The sequence below is a fragment of the Amblyraja radiata genome, chromosome 3, assembly GCF_010909765.2.
Source record: "Amblyraja radiata isolate CabotCenter1 chromosome 3, sAmbRad1.1.pri, whole genome shotgun sequence".
Lineage (NCBI taxonomy): Eukaryota > Metazoa > Chordata > Chondrichthyes > Rajiformes > Rajidae > Amblyraja > Amblyraja radiata.
Window position 1 is genome coordinate 31,652,271 of NC_045958.1, and position 14,391 is coordinate 31,666,661.

At 43.6% G+C, this 14,391-nt stretch overlaps 1 protein-coding gene across 1 annotated transcript in view; it reads right to left on the bottom strand.

Annotated features, from left to right (window-relative positions):
• The window catches only part of marchf3 (membrane associated ring-CH-type finger 3), a 69,128-nt gene extending 61,213 nt beyond the window's left edge, over window positions 1–7,915 (bottom strand). Inside the window, exon 1 of the mRNA XM_033017546.1 lies at window positions 7,703–7,915. The gene's annotated coding sequence lies outside the window, so the exon portion shown is untranslated. The remainder of the gene's footprint in view (window positions 1–7,702) is intronic.
• Between the last annotated feature and the right edge of the window lie 6,476 nt (window positions 7,916–14,391).

Genomic DNA, 14,391 nt, shown 5'->3' on the forward strand with positions numbered 1-14,391 from the left:
CAAACTGTGTATTTTTCAGAAATCAACGGTGCCACTGAAGGGCCAGGTAAAATAATTGTCACAGCATTTTGGCCTCTGTAAATTGTCATAGTGTGCAGGGAGTGAATGCGAACATGGGGTAACGGAGCTAGTGTGAATGGGTGATTGATGGCCAGTGTAGACTCAATGGGCTGAAGGATCAGTTTCCATGCTGGATCTTTCAATCCATCCAAACTTCAGACAGAGGAATTTTAATAGCTCCTTGTCCAACATGCTGCTGTGAAACTCTGGAAATCTAATGGATAATATCAGATCCAGATTTTCATGTAGTTGGAAGGTTGCCATCAGCTTAGCTTCTGTTCTCAACGGGTAACTGCATGGAGTAAGCATAGGAAATGTATTTGTGTTTTACACTTTTGACATTCGAGTCAGGTACAAGATACACATTTTTGGTTCCATGTTAACTTGTTTATGTCCACTACTTTTGCAAGATTGAACATGAAAGATTTTGTAAATCGTATATGGAGAAAATATTTATTGAGTGTTGAAATTTGGAACATTCCATTCCAGCAAACGTTCGTAACATGCATCACAAATATTTTTTTTGCCTATACTAAATCATATATGGATCTTCCACAGGTAGTGAATCATGGGGACGAAGGAGAACAATGTAGAATCATATAAGAGGTCTGAGTGTCAAAACCTTGTACGGTACAATGTGCTTTTCCTGTCAAGAACTAACAATTGATCAAAGATAGTAGTTTGAATCAGAAGCAAATGACAGACATTACATGGTAGATAAAAATGCTGGAGAAACTCAGCGGGTGAGCAGCATCTATGGAGCGAAGGAATAGGTGATGTTTCGGGTCAAGGCCTTCTTCAGACTGATGGCGTGGGGGGGGACGGGAAGAAGAAAGGAAGAGGCAGAAGCAGTGGGCTGTGGGAGAAACATAGAAATTAGGTGCAGGAGTAGGCCATTCGGCCCTTCGAGCCTGCACCGCCATTCAATATGATCATGGCTGATCATCCAACTCAGTATCCCGTACCTGCCTTCTCTCCATACCCTCTGATCCCTTTAGCCACAAGGGCCACATCTAACTCCCTCTTAAATATAGCCAATGAACTGGAGTTCCAGAGATTCACCACTCTCTGTGTGAAAAAAGTTTTTCTCATCTCGGTTTTAAAGGATTTCCCCCTTATCCTTAAGCTGTGACCCCTTGTCCTGGACTTCCCCAACATCGGGAACAATCTTCCTGCATCTAGCCTGTCCAACCCCTTAAGAATGTTGTAAGTTTCTATAAGATCCCCTCTCAATCTCCTAAATTCTAGAGAGTATAAACCAAGTCTATCCAGTCTTTCTTCATAAGACAGTCCTGACATCCCAGGAATCAGTCTGGTGAACCTTCTCTGCACTCCCTCTATGGCAATAATGTCCTTCCTCAGATTTGGAGACCAAAACTGTACGCAATACTCCAGTTGTGGCCTCACCAAGACCCTGTACAACTGCAGTAGAACCTCCCTGCTCCTATACTCAAATCCTTTTGCTATGAAAGCTAACATACCATTCGCTTTCTTCACTGCCTGCTGCACCTGCATGCCTACTTTCAATGACTGGTGTACCATGACACCCAGGTCTCGCTGCATCTCCCCTTTTCCTAATCGGCCATCATTTAGATAATAGCCTGCTTTCCTGTTTTTGCCACTAGCTGGTAAGGGGAGGGGAAAGAGGGAGAAAGCAAGGACTACCTGAAATTGGAGAAGTCAATGTTCATACCACTGGGGTGTAAACTACCCAAGCGAAAAATGAGGTGGTGCTCCTCCAGTTTACAGTGGGACTCACTCTGGCCATGGACGAGGCCCAGGACAGAAAAGTCAGATTCGGAATGGGGAGTTGAAGTGCTGAGCCACCAGGAGATCAGAACTGGCGGAGTGTTGGGCGAAACGATCGCCAAGCTTGCTTTCTTCTTTCCCCCCATCAGCCTGAAGAAAGGTCTCGACTCGAAACGTCACCTATTCCTTCATTCCATAGATGCTGAGTTTCTCCAGCATTTTTATCTACCTTTGATTTCCAGCATCTGCAGTTCCTTCTTGTACATTACATGTTATCAGATTCAACTACTTCTTGCTTAAGGCCCTGTCCCACTTTCTCAAGTTACTCACGAACTCTCCCGAGTTTTCCCCTTGATTCGAACTTGGAGAATTACGGTAATAGCTATTTGTAGGTACTCGGGGCTATTTATTTTACCCGTGGACATTTGTCAACATGTTGAAAAAACGTCCCGACTTACCTGATGCCCCGTGTTCCTATGGCTGGCATTACAAGCCACTAGGAAACATCTACAGACTACTACGGCCTCCTACTACCTCGCTATCGACATTCCCCGAGTTCGAATCAAGAGGAAAACTCGGGAGAGTTCGTAACTCGGGAAAGTGGGACATGGCCTTTACTGTGTTAACTGTTTTATTCTTTGGTCAAAGTGCAAAGATGGGTCGTTCAAAAAGATTTAGAGCAACATTCCTGGATTTTTTAACCATATTCCGCAAGTAATTTACAGAGCAAGTTCTTTCTTAGTTTAGCGATGCAGCGTGGAAATAGGATCTTCGGCTCACCGAGTCCCTGCCGACCAACGATCACCCATACACTAGTTCTATCCCACACATTAGGGACAACCTACAAAGGCCAATTAACCTACAAACCTGCATGCTTTTGGAAAGTGGGAAAAAACAAGAGCACCCGAAGAAAACCCACAGAGTCAAAGGTAGAATGTACAAACTCCATACAGACAGCACTAAATCAAACTTGGCTCTCTCGCGCTGTATGGCAGCAATGCTACCACTACGCCACTGTGCCACCCTAATCATAAATTATCTTAATTTATATTTTATCATTAACATCCAAAGGGATGCAATATATTATATTAATATTGATAATTTTAAATCTTAATGTTCATGAATGAGTCGAGCAATCTTTTAATCTGCGAGTGCCTTTTCATTCCTTTTAACACGAAGGACACAGATACAGACTGAAATATTTTTATTTTGTAACCAATGAACATAGCTTTCCTCATTTTATGGTTGATAGCATGTTTCTAAAATGCAAGATTTAAAATTAAAGCTTGCCTGGAAAATGGATCTGATGATTGATTCTTGAAAATCCAGTGGGGCTACATTAAAAGAAGATTACTTACTTCTAAATCATGCCTGGAGCATTTCAATACTTTTACATTACTTACAGTGGTGAGGCAGAAAAAAAATATTTTCAATAACAAAAAGTCATGACATTATTTATTAATGGAAACTTCCTTGGGCAGTGTCCTAGAACTAAATATACTAAGCTGCCTCAAAAAGGTTTTTAAGAAGGAACTGCAGATGCTGGAAAATCGAAGGTACACAAAAAAAGCTGTAGAAACTCAGCGGGTGCAGCAGCATCTATGGAGCGAAGGAAATAGGAAGCGTTGCCCATTTCCTTCGCTCCATAGATGCTGCTGCACCCGCTGAGTCTCTCCAGCTTTTTTGTTTACCTGCCTCAAAAAGGTTTTCTTTCCATCATAGGATCTGAAATAGGATTAGTTACAGATGAACAGAGTTTTCATTTCCACTTGCACGGTGTCAGATAAACAAAGATTTCATGTCTACATGTAGCAAGACATTCACTCATCGGATATAACCTAGGGTGACTCGCAAAATTCATTCCACCAAGTTAAGAAAATGAACATCTCCAACAAGGATGTAGAAATCAAAGGATGGAAAAATCAAATACTAGAGGGCAAAGGTTTAATCTGAGATGGGACAAAGTTTAAATGATAAGTGTGGGGCATTTTATTTTTGTGAACACAGAGCGTGGTGTACATTTGGAACATGCTGCCAGGGTTGGTGTTTGAGGCAGATACGATAGGGGCGTTAAAGAGGCTTTTGGATAGGCATATGGATATGCAGGAAATGCAGGGATATAGGTTATGCACAGGTCGAAAAGAGATGCTTGGCATATTCAGAAACAGACATTGTGGGCTGAATAGCCTACTTTTGCACTGTACTGTTCTATGTTCGATGAAAAACAGAAATTAGCATCCTTGACAGTTAATAGAATTGACAGCACTGTGTGTTCCATCGGTAATTCAACAGAATCATGTCAGGATTATGCTCACTTCCCGACTCCCCAAAACCTTTCCACATTCTACAATGCTCAGATCAGATGCATAATGAAATACTCTAAATTCCCGTGAAAAGCTGCAGCATTGAAGAAGCTTTACATCATCCTGGTAGAAGCAGGCCACTTGATAGGCCTGATCCATTACTCCGAGCAATCATTTCCTCCACCGCCTGTGTACCGTGCTTGAAATGGGTACCATGATAGAAATGTACTGCAGGCATACCATCTCGCAAATGTTTCACATAAACATACAATCTCTATCACCTAGAACAGGGGCTTCCTAACCTTCTGCATGAGGGCCACATTATATATTTGGCACATTTTTGCAGGCCAAATATAAAGTGTCACACACACACACACACAGTAACATACACACGCATTAACACATGCACACAGTGACATGCACACACAGTGACATGCGCACACACTGACACAGAAACGCACACGCACACATGGACTCTGACATACAGAAACACACAGACCTGCACGCCGACACATACACAGACAGGCTCACTCACAGACAGACAGACACTCACAGACAGAAGCACACATACAGGCTCTCTCACACTCTCTATATCTCTATCTCCCTCTCACACACACTGTGATCACCCCTCAGGCATATTAACAAAGACCCACACACGCATAATGCCCACTCATCGGGCACACACACACACACACAGAGCCGGCTGCCGATCTCCGCAGGGCCGGTGGGGGAAGAGGGGGGAGGGAGGATTCCCCTGGCCGTGCCAGCACACTTCGGCGGAGAACCAGTCAAAGGGTCCAGGTCAGTGTGGCGCCCCAGAGCGGGAGCTGTTCACGGATCACCCTCACGGGGGGGGGGAAACCGCTACACACCGACCCTGGCCGACCTTGCCGCCAACTACCTCCCCCCCCCCCCCACCCCGCACAACTTGCCTTTGAAACACAAGAGCAGTGGCACGGTGGCACAGCGGTAGAGTCATTGCCTCACAGCACCAGAAACCCGGTTCCATCCTGACTACGGGTGCTGTCTGTACGGAGTTTGTACCTGCGTGGGGTTTCTCCGGGTGCTCTGGTTTCCTCCCACACACCACACTCCACACTCAGGTTAATTGAATTTGTCCCGAGTGTGTGTAGGATATTGCTAGTGCACAAGGGCATCGCTACGATGAGCCTGTTTCGGCACTGTATCTCTAAAGCTGCGATACCACAGAACCCACTAGACAGCCCGTCGCACGCAACGTGTTAAGAGCTTGCTGCGGGCTGGATAAAATCTCGTGGCGGGCCAGATGTGGCCTGCTGGCCATAGTTTGGAGACCCGACCTAGAAGGTCCAGGACAGCAAGCTATTGGGAGAAGACTACTTACACATTTCTCTTGAAGTCCCACATTGTCCAAATTTGGAATAAACACAATTCCTAATCATTGTAGAGTTGAATTTCACTTTTACAAGTTTATAACCATGGCTGTAGAGCTTAATAAATGAAGCACGCAAACAGAAACACACTTTTACCAACCAGGTTAGCTGGTAGTTAGGTTTTCAACATTTAGGGTGGAATAGGGGAGGGGACAGGGATCAGAGAGAAGAATTGAACATAGATTTCCAGGTGAGAATAGGATCGATCATGCTGCAATAACTTCAACAACCAACAATTACTAACAAGATACTAGAAGGTTTTAAGGGTGATGAGATCACTCCCTAGGACACTTCCAAATGGAGAAAAAAAAGAAATGCAGGCAACGATAATTTCTGCAGAATGACAGTTACAACGTGCTGAATCGGTATTAAAAGTTCTTAAAACATTAATGTTAAATGAAGATGTTTGTGGTTTTCCTGTCATTGTTAATTTTCTTTATGATGACATTTTTCCGAAACAGATATCAAATGTCAGTCTTCTAATAGAAACATAGAAAATAGGTGCAGGAGTAGGCCATTCGGCCCTTCGAGCCTGCACCGCCATTCAATATGATCATGGCTGATCATCCAACTCAGTATCCTGTACCTGCCTTCTCTCCATATTATCCCTTTATCCACAACGGCCACATCTAACTCCCTCTTAAATATAGCCAATTAACTGGCCTCAACTACATTCTGTGGCAGGGAATTCCAAAGATTCATCACTCTCTGTGTAAAAAATGTTTTTTTCCTCTCAGTCCTAAAAGATTTCCCCTTTATCCTTAAACTATGACCCCTTGGTCTGGACTTCCCCAACATCGGGAACAATCTTCCTGCATCTAGCCTGTCCAACCCCTTAAGAATTTTGTAAGTTTCTATAAGATTCCCCCCTCAATCTTCTAAATTCTAGCGAGTACAAGCCGAGTCTATCCAGTCTTTCTTCATGTGAAAGTCCTGACATCCCAGAAAATGTTATTTCTCAACTCTTCAAATTGAAACACAAAATACTACAGATGCTGCAAAACAAAAAAAACACTCCGCAGGTCAGGCAGCGTCGGTGGGGAGAGTGAATGAAACAGGATTCATGTTCCGATGTTTCATGTTCCGTTGTAAAGTCATCGACTCAAAACGTTTGTTGCACCTCTCTCCGCCAATGCTGGCTGACGTTTAGTTTAGAGGACAATTTTTACAGTTGCCAAGCCAATTAACCTACAAACCTGTACGTCTTTGGAGTGTGCGAGGAACCGAAGATCTCGGAAACGCAGGGAGATCACGGGGAGAAACTGCGTACAGACAACACCCGTACTCGGGATCGAACCTGGGTCTCCGGCGCTGCATTCGCTGTAAGACAGCAACTCTACGTCTGCGCCACCGTGGCCGACGTGTTGAGTATCTACAGCATTATGATTTTATTCAATTTTTCTACTAACATACGCAGTTTTTTCCCTTGGAAACGTTTCCGAACTCTCGGTTTATTGCCTTCATTATTGACCAGTACAATTCGGGATTAAATTCGGTATTTTCGTCCTTATCAGCAATTATGAATGCGGCGTGTGTGCGTTTAAACCCTTTAGATTATAGATTAAACAATTTGTCACGAATTATTTGTAAATATCATAAAAACTGCAACTGTCAATATGGTTGAGAGTGCATTTAAACCCTTTTGATAATAAACTAAAATATGTGTCATGAATTGTTGGGAAAATAACCTATAAACCAACCAACCATTTGTTGCATTTGCAGCAATCCTACCCGATTCACACACGTTTGACGGGAACACATGCAAATTGCAGTGTTATAAAATAAATAAAAATACTATGAGATGATTTATTTTCACTGTTTTAGAAAAGAGAAAACACCCCAAGATATGGTTTCTTTTTAATGTGTCCGTCTGAAGGGCCGGGAGAATGCCGCTTTGTGAAAGCACTGCTCGTGAAGTTCACGGGAAGACCGCAGCCCAGCAAGAAGTTCAAGATCGCTCCCACCGCTCGCTACCCCTTCACGGTGACATGCACATCAATCTATTTTTAAACCATGACAGCCAAGTTTCCAGCCTCCAAGCGTACAAGTGAATACGTCTCGGGCTTCCTAACCCCCAAACTGCTGTCGTTGCCGCCGCCCACGCTTCGATAAACGCTGCAGCTGCACTCCGGTTCAATCTCTCAGCGCCACAAATGTCACAAGGAAAGGAGAACTCACCGACACACTTGCACTTTCACTTCGGCTGCCTCGGCAAATCCGCCCTCTCCATGTGGAAGGTTGGCAAATAGTACGTTTGCAAATTAGTGAAACGAAAAGAAAAAATGAAATCAATACTTTACATGGGCGGCGTGGAGGGAGAGAGGAAGAAATGAAGCAGCGGTTGAGGCAGCGAGCGAGCGCAGTTCCCGGGGACAATTAATTCTCGCCAGAACCAAGTCCCAGCTGCAGAGCCCGCCTCCCCGGGTGATTGACGGCCACCCCAGCCAGTCGCAGCGAGCAGGGCGGGTGCCTGGCACCGCCCTCTGATCGCACGGTCCAATCACCGTGAGGCGGGGGCGGGCCGGCGCCGGGACGTCTCAGACACAAAGCAGACCGCGCCTCCCAGTGTCAGTGGTCCGCAGAACAAACCGGCCCAAGGTAATGATTGCTTTGTGGACAATTATTTCCAGCCTGCTGCAGCTACCTTGATAGTCGTGTCACATGAACAACGTTGTCTCTGCCCAGATATACGATGTGCCTTCCGAAAATCTCATGCTCAATGTATCAAATGTTGGATGTTGTTAAACCGCCGGGTAGTACAGAATGAAACTGCGTGTCGTGTTTTATGTATAGACTCGAATATTTAATTCAAAGACAATTTCCTGCTTTGCGGCTTGTGTTTGGAACAAATAAATGCGAATTCCTGCATTCTATGATGATGGTTTGCGTTTAATTGAACTTACGTGCTGTAATGGTTTCGTTGTATCACATGTAATAAATTTGAAATGTTAATAATACTATACTGCAACGTATAGTAACGGCAAAGAACCCAATGAGTTTTAATTCCACATAGTGGCCGATTGCTCTCTGAATTTTGACTTCGTATTTGTGGCTGATCCCAAATACAAATAAAGCATTGAACAAAATACAGCATTAGATAAAACGATTTAAACCCTACTTTGCCAATTTTAATGACTTCATTATTTTTTACCTGGAGTTAAATTTCCCAGGATGGTCCATATAGCTTGTGAAATTGAATCAGTCTTTTTCTATAAATGATATCTATTTCTGGCGATTTTTCGTGTTTTCAAAACTCACGTTGGGATATAATGTGTATTATGTACCGATTTAGATCTGTAAACTGACTTTGCGGTATCATCTGCACTATATCATTTATTAACTTAATAATGAATCTTCCGGCAGATTTTACAGCAAAGGTCGATGTGTGGTCACTTCCTATTATTCAATAGACAATTGACGCAGGAGTAGGCCATTTGGCCCTTCGAGCCAGCACCGCCATTCAATGTGATCATGGCTGATCATCCCCAATCAGCACCCTGTTCCAGCCTTCTCCCCATATCCCCCGACTCCGCTATTTTTAAGAGCCCTTTCTAGCTCTCTCTTGAAAGCATCCAGAGAACCCGCCTCCACCGCCCTCTGAGGCAGAGAATTCCACATACTCACCACTCTCTGTGAGAAAAAGTGTTTCCTCGTCTCCGTTCTAAATGGCTTACTCCTTATTCTTAAACTGTGGGCCCTGGTTCTGGACTCCCCCAACATCGGGAACATGTTTCCTGCCTCTAGCGTGTCCAAACCCTAGAGGAGTGATAATGGGGAATAAAGAAATGGTAGATGAATTGGAATACATTGTTTGCACCAGTCTTCACAGTGGAAGACACCAATAATGTGCCTGAAATACACGAGTCAAAGGGTGGAAATTCGTGGAGTGGCTATTACTAAGGAAAAGGTGCTTGGGAAGCTGAAAGGTCTGAAGGTGGATGTCTCATGGATTAGATGGGACTGCACCACAGGGTTCTGAAAGAGGTGTCATTCGAGGTTGGAGCGGTATTAGTAGTGATTTTTCAAGAATCACTTGTCAGAAGTGGTTCTAGACCATTAGAAAATTGCTAATATTACTCTGTTCAAGAAGGGAGCGAAGCAGAAGTGTGGAAAGTATTGTTTCCCCGGTAACTAATTGAAAAGTCTGCCTTTGACTAGCTTTTATCATCATATTGTCCTTCTGCTAATCACATGGAGAACTCTAGGCCAGCTAGCCTTGCATGGTTGGCAAGATTTTATAGTCCACTCGACCAAGTGTGACCCGTTAGGTCCCTGTCACACGGGATGCCTGGTCCCCCAACGCAACCCGTTCCCCCCAAAGTAATATTCCACCACTCTTCCATTTCCCCCAACGTAAGCCGTTCCCCCAACACAATGTTCCAGCATTCACCCGTAGCCCCTAACTGCGCAGGGGAAGCTCATTTCCCCTTATTCATCCTCCCTCATTAAATTAAAAAAAATCAGGAATATTTTTTTTTAAATTGCAACATTGTAGCTTGCAATTGCACTTACTAGGGCTGGCATGACTCAGTGTTCTGGGCTTGCAACATTGTAATCTGGGATGGCTACAATCCCATTGTGAAGTCATAGCTACACAGGGAAGACATTTTTCTCAAATTGGGATTTTTTAAATATAGAAATTAGGTGCAGGAGTAGGCCATTCGGCCCTTCGAGCCTGCACCGCCATTCAATATGATCATGGCTGATCATCCAACTCAGTATCCTGTACCTACCTTATCTCCATACCCCCCTGATCCCTTTAGCCACAAGGGCCACATCTAACTCCCTCTTAAATATAGCCAATGAACTGGCCTCAACTACCTTCTGTGGCAGAGAATTCCAGAGATTCACCACTCTCTGTGTGAAAAATGTTTTCCCATCTCGGTCCTAAAAGATTTCCCCCTTATCCTTAAACTGTGACCCCTTGTTCTGGACTTCCCCAACATCGGGAACAATCTTCCTGCATCTAGCCTGTCCAACACCTTAAGAATTTTGTAAGTTTCTATAAGATCCCCCCTCAATCTTCTAAATTCTAGTGAGTACAAGCCGAGTCTATCCAGTCTTTCTTCATATGAAAGTCCTGCCATCCCAGGAATCAGTCTGGTGAACCTTCTCTGTACTCCCTCTACGCAAGAATATCTTTCCTCAGATTAGGAGACCAAAACTGTACGCAATACTCCAGGTGTGGACTCACCAAGACCCTGCACAACTGCAGCAGAACCTCCCTGCTCCTATACTCAAATCCTTTTGCTATGAATACTAACATACAATTCGCTTTCTTCACTGCCTGCTGCACCTGCATGCCTACTTTCAATGACTGGTGTACCATGACACCCAGGTCTCGTTGCATCTCCCCTTTTCCTAATCGGCCACTATTCACATAATAGTCTACTTTTCTGTTTTTGCCACCAAAGTGGATAACCTCACATTTATCCACATTATACTGCATCTGACATGCATTTGCCCACTCACCCAGCCTATCCAAGTCACCTTGCAGCCTTCTAGCATCCTCCTCACAGCTAACACTGCCCCCCAGCTTCGTGTCACCCGCAAACTTGGAGATGTTGCATTCAATTCCCTCGTCCAAATCATTAATATATATTGTAAATAGCTGGGGTCCCAGCACTGAGCCTTGCGGTACCCCACTAGTCACTGCCTGCCATTGTGAAAAGGACCCTTTTACTCCTACTTTGCTTCCTGTCTGCCAGCCAGTTCTCTATCCACATCAATACTAAACCCCCAATACCGTGTGCTTTAAGTTTGTATACTAATCTCTTATGCGGGACCTTGTCGAAAGCCTTCTGAAAGTCCAGATATAACACATCCACCGGTTCTCCCTTATCCACTCAACTAGTTACATCCTCGAAAAATTCTATAAGATTCGTCAGACATGAATTACCTTTCATAAATCCATGCTGACTTTGTCCAATGATTTCACCACTTTCCAAATGTGCTGCTATCCCATCTTTAATAACTGACTCTAGCAGTATCCCCACTACCGATGTTAGACTAACTGGTCTGTAATTCCCCGTTTTCTCTCTCCCTCCCTTTTTTAAAAGTGGTGTTACATTAGCTACCATCCAATCCTCAGGAACTACTCCAGAATCTAAAGAGTTTTGAAAAATTATCACTAATGCATTCACTATTTCTGGGGCTACTTCCTTAAGTATTCTGGGATGCAGCCTATCTGGCCCTGGGGATTTATCGGCCTTTAATCCATTCAATTTACCCAACACCACTTCCCGACTAACCTGGATTTCACTCAGTTCCTCCATCTCATTTGACCCCCGGTCCCCTGCTATTTCCAGCAGATTATTTATTTCTTCCTTAGTGAAGACAGAACCAAAGTATGTATTCAATTGGTCTGCCATGTCTTTGTTCCCCATGATCAATTCACCCGTTTCTGACTGCAAGGGACCTACATTTTGTTTAACTAATCTTTTTCTCTTCACATATCTATAAAAACTTTTGCAGTCAGTTTTTATGTTCCCTGCCAGTTTTCTTTCATAATCTATTTTCCCTTTCCTAATTAAGCCCTTTGTCCTCCTCTGCTGGACTGAATTTCTCCCAGTCCTCTGGTAGGCTGCTTTTTCTGGCTAATTTGTATGCTTTTGTTTTGATACTATGCCTAATTTCCCTTGTTATCCACGGATGCACTACCTTCCCTGATTTATTATTTTGCCAAACTGGGATGAACAAATGTTGTAGTTCATCCATGCAGTCTTTAAATGCCTTCAATTGCATATCCACCGTCAACCCTTTATGAATCAATTGCCAGTCTATCTTGGCCAATTCACGTCTCATACCCTCAAAGTTACCTTTCTTTAAGTTCAGAACCCTTGTTTCTGAATTAATTATGTCACTCTCCATCCCAATGAAGAACTCAACCATATTATGGTCACTCTTGCCCAAGGGGCCATGCACAACAAGACTGCTAACTAACCCTTCCTCACTACAGTCTAGAATTACCTGCTCTCTCGTTGGTTCCTCTACATGTTGGTTTAGAAATCTATCCCGCATACATTCCAAGAAATCCTCTTCCTCAGCACCCCTGCCAATTTGATTCACCCAATCTATATGTAGATTGAAGTCACCCATTATAACTGTTTTACCATTGTTGCACGCATTTCTAATTTCCTGTTTGATGCCATCCCCATAGAAACATAGAAAATAGGTGCAGGAGTAGACCATTCGGCCCTTCGAGCCTGCACCACCATTCGATATGATCATGGCTGATCATCCAACTCAGTATCCCATCCCTGCCTTCTCTCCATACCCCCTGATCCCTTTAGCCACAAGGGCCACATCTAACTCCCTCTTAAATATAGCCAATGAACTGGCCTCAACTACCTTCTGTGGCAGAGAATTCCACAGATTCACCACTCTGTGTAAAAAATGATTTTCTCATCTCAGTCCTAAAAGACTTCCTTCTTATCCTTAAACTGTGACCCCTAGTTCTGGACTTCCCCAACATCGGGAATAATCTTCCTGCATCTAGCCTGTCCAACCCCTTAAGAATTTTGTAAGTTTCTATAAGATCCCCCCTCAATCTTCTAAATTCTAACGTGTACAAGCCGAGTCTATCCAGTCTTTCTTCATATGAAAGTCCTGCCATCTCAGGAATCAGTCTGGTGAACCTTCTCTGTACTCCCTCTGTGGCAAGAATGTCTTTCCTCAGATTAGGAGACCAAAACTGTACGCAATACTCCAGGTGTGGTCTCACAAGCTCCACTACTACTGTTAGGAGGCCTGTATACAACTCCCACTAGCGTTTTCTGCCCCTTAGTGTTTCGCAGCTCTACCCATATCGATTCCACATCCTCCAAGCTAATGTCCTTCCTTTCTATTGCGTTAATCTCCTCTCTAACCAGCAATGCTACCCCACCTCCTTTTCCTTTCTGTCTATCCCTTCTGAATATTGAATATCCCTGGATGTTCAGCTCCCAGCCTTGGTCACCCTGGAGCCATGTCTCCGTGATCCCAACTATATCATAGTCATTAATAGCTATCTGCACATTCAACTCATCCACCTTATTACTTATTAAACTAATTAAAGTTGAAAATGTAAAAAACTGTGAAATATAACATAAATCTGAACAAAACTTGATACACCACAGGACAATTGTGAGTTAGGTGGATAGATTATAAAGGATGAGGTTTCTGACTACTTAGTGCCCTCCATAATATTTGGAACAAAGACCCATCATTTATTTATTTGCCTCTGTACTCCACAATTTGACATTTGTAATAGAAAAAAGTTTAAAGTGCACATTGTCAGATTTTAAAGGCCATTTTTACACATTTTGGTTTCACCATGTAGAAATTACAGCAGCATTTATACATAGTCTCTGTTCCCCCCCCACCCCCCCAACCATTTCAGAGCACCATAATATTTGGGACACAGCAATGTCATGTAAATGAAAGTAATCATGTTTAGTATTTTGTTGCATACGGTATCCTTTGCATGCAATGACTGCTTGAAGTGTGCGACTCATTGACATCACCAGTTGCTGGGTGTTTTCCCTGGTGATGCTCCGCCATGCCTGTATTGCAGCCATCTTTAGCTTATGCTTGATTCGGGGGCTTGTACCCTTCAGTTTTCGTGTCAGCTTATAAAAGGCATGTTAAATTGGGTTCAGATCGGGTGATTGACTTGGTCACTCAAGAATGGATCATTTTTTAGCATTAAAAACTCCTTTGTTGCTTTAGCTTGGGATCATTGTCTTGCTGTAGAATGAACTACCAGCCAATGAGTTTTGAGGAATTTGTTTGAACGTGAGCAGAGAGGATGTGTCTATACACTTCAGAATTCATTATGCTACTACCATCAGCAGTTGTATCATCAATGAAGATAAGTGAGCCAGTAC